The sequence below is a fragment of the Babylonia areolata genome, chromosome 16 (genome assembly GCF_041734735.1).
Source record: "Babylonia areolata isolate BAREFJ2019XMU chromosome 16, ASM4173473v1, whole genome shotgun sequence".
NCBI lineage: Eukaryota > Metazoa > Mollusca > Gastropoda > Neogastropoda > Buccinidae > Babylonia > Babylonia areolata.
The window spans coordinates 23,088,316-23,090,815 of record NC_134891.1 but is presented as its reverse complement, the minus strand read 5'-3'; the positions used below and the strand labels follow the sequence as shown (position 1 = coordinate 23,090,815).

The following is a 2,500-nucleotide window of genomic DNA, read 5'->3' as shown; positions in this document are numbered from 1 at the left end:
CTGCAACATACAAAAGAAAGTTTTCTAGCTCTGCAACACACAGAAGAAAGTGTCCTTGCTCTGAAACACACAAAAGAAAGTTTTCTTGCTTTGCAACATACAGCAGATTTCCATGCTCTGCAACACGTAGAAGACAGTTTTTCTTGCTCTGCAATGTATAGCAGAAAGTTTCCATGCTCTACAACATACAAAAGAAAGTGTCCTTGCTCTGAAACACACAAAAGAAAGTTTTCTTGCACTGCAACATACAGCAGGTTTCCATGCTCTGCAACACGTAGAAGAAAGTTTCCTTGCTCTGCAACATACAAAAGGTTTTCTTGCTTTGCAACATACAGCAGGTTTCCATGCTCTGCAACACGAAGAAGAAAGTTTCTATGGTCTGCAACATATAGCAGAAAGTTTCCATGCTCTGTGACATACAGAAGAAAGTTTCCTTGCTCTGCAACACGAAGAAAGTTTCCATGCTCTGTGACATACAGAAGAAAGTTTCCTTGCTCTACAACCTATAGCAGGAAGTTTCCTTGCTCTACAACATACAGAAGAAAGTTTAAATGCTCTGCAACATATAGAAGAAAGTTTCCAGGCTCTTGAAGTCTGTGGCGGGGATGGTGGACAGGTTCTGGTTCTGAGACTCCTTCCCCATCTCACCCCCTCCCTCCCCCCAACAAGCCCTCCCCACGCCCCTACACAATCCCCAATGGTCGGGGATGGCTAAGAGAGTTCTTTCTAGTTCTGATCCTCCTCCTCCCCAGCCCTCCCCCCCCCCCCCCCCCCCCCCCCCCCCCCACCCAACCCCCACAACCCCTCTCCCCACAATCCCCATCCATTTCTCCTTTGTAGCCACTCACAACACGAAGTAGAGTTTGTTCTTGAAGTCTTGTAGTTGGGATGGCCGAGAGAGTTCTTTCTGGTTCTGACCACCTCCCCCTCTCACCCCCCGCCCCAAAACCCCTCCTCCCCCCCTCCTCCCCAAGCGCCTCCACCCCCCCTCCACCTCCCCCCAACACCAAACTCGAACGCTTCTCCATTGTAGCAATTCATCACATGGAGTGGGTAGGCAGGGTTTGTTACTGAAATCTTTTGCGCAGAGGGTTGGGCGTAGTTTCAGTTTCAGTTTCAGTAGCTCAAGGAGGCGTCACTGCGTTCGGACAAAAACCATATACGCTACACCACATCTGCCAAGCAGATGCCTGACCAGCAGCGTAACCCAACGCGCTTTGTCAGGCCTTGAGAAAAAAACAAAAACAAAAACAAAAAACAAAACAAACAAAAAAACCAACAAAAAAACCGGGGGAATAAATAATAGATAAGCTTACATAAATAGATAAATAAATAAATGAATAATAATTATAATATAGAAAAAGGTAGTAGTAGTAATAATAATAAGACTAATAAAATGATAATAATAAAAAATAAAAAAATAAAAAAATAAGACAACAATGGTGATAAATAAGCGAATAAATGTAAAACATGAAGACACACATTCACACATACACCCACACATGCATAACAGAAATGCACCAAACATGCAGTTTCACAGATATGAAAGCACAGTCAAATACATATAAACGTACATGAGCTCCAACACACACACACACACACACTACCTTGCACCTCCTCTACCCCCCTCCTCCACACACTCATTTCTAGTCTACGTTGGGCGTAAACAACAACAACAACAACAAAACATTGTGCTTATTCCTCTTTAACCATTTAAACAATTTTGTTCGTTTGTTCATTCCTCCAACCTTTAACCCCCCACCCACCCAAGCCCCCCGGATCCCCAGGCCCCCCAACCTTCGTTCTTGAAGTCTATGGTGGGGATGGCCAAAAAGAGAGTTCTCCCCACTCCACCCAGCCCCCCTTCCCAGTCCCCCTCGCGATAACTCCCTCACACCCAACCTCTCCCCCCCCCCACCCCTACCCCCCCACGATCCCCAACCATTCTCGCTTGTAGCCATGGAGTAGGTTTCGTTCTTGAAGTCTAGTGTGGGGATGGCGGACATGTTCTGGTTCTGACCCTCCTCCCCCTCTGCGCCACCCCCTCCCCCCCCCCCCCCCTCTGCATAACCACTGCCCCCCAAGCAGCCACCCCCCCTCCCACACACACACACACACACACCAACCCCCAACGCTTCTCCAATGCAGCCACTCACAACACGGAGTTGGGTTCGTTCTTGATGGCTGAGAGAATTCTTTCTGGTTCTGATCCCCCTCCCCCCCCCTCTCAAACAACCTCCCACAACCCCTCCCCCAGCAACCCACCCCCACCCCCCACAATCCCCAACCAATTTCCCTTGCAACCACTTTTAACACAGATTAGGGTTCCTTCTTGAAGTCTATAGTTGGGGATAGTGGAGACAGTTCTTTCTGGTTTTGACCCTCCCCCCCCCCCCATCTCGCCACCCCCCCCTCAACCCAGGCCCTCCACAACCACTCCCCCCACCCCCGCAAGCGCCCCATCGCCCCAAACCAACCGCTCCCCCCCCCGACCCCCCCA

At 49.2% G+C, this 2,500-nt stretch overlaps 1 protein-coding gene across 1 annotated transcript in view; it reads right to left on the bottom strand.

The window, feature by feature from the left end:
• Nucleotides 1-2,500, bottom strand: part of LOC143291012 (G-protein coupled receptor GRL101-like) — a 194,853-nt gene that overhangs the window by 25,983 nt on the left and 166,370 nt on the right. The gene's annotated exons all lie outside the window — the stretch shown is intronic.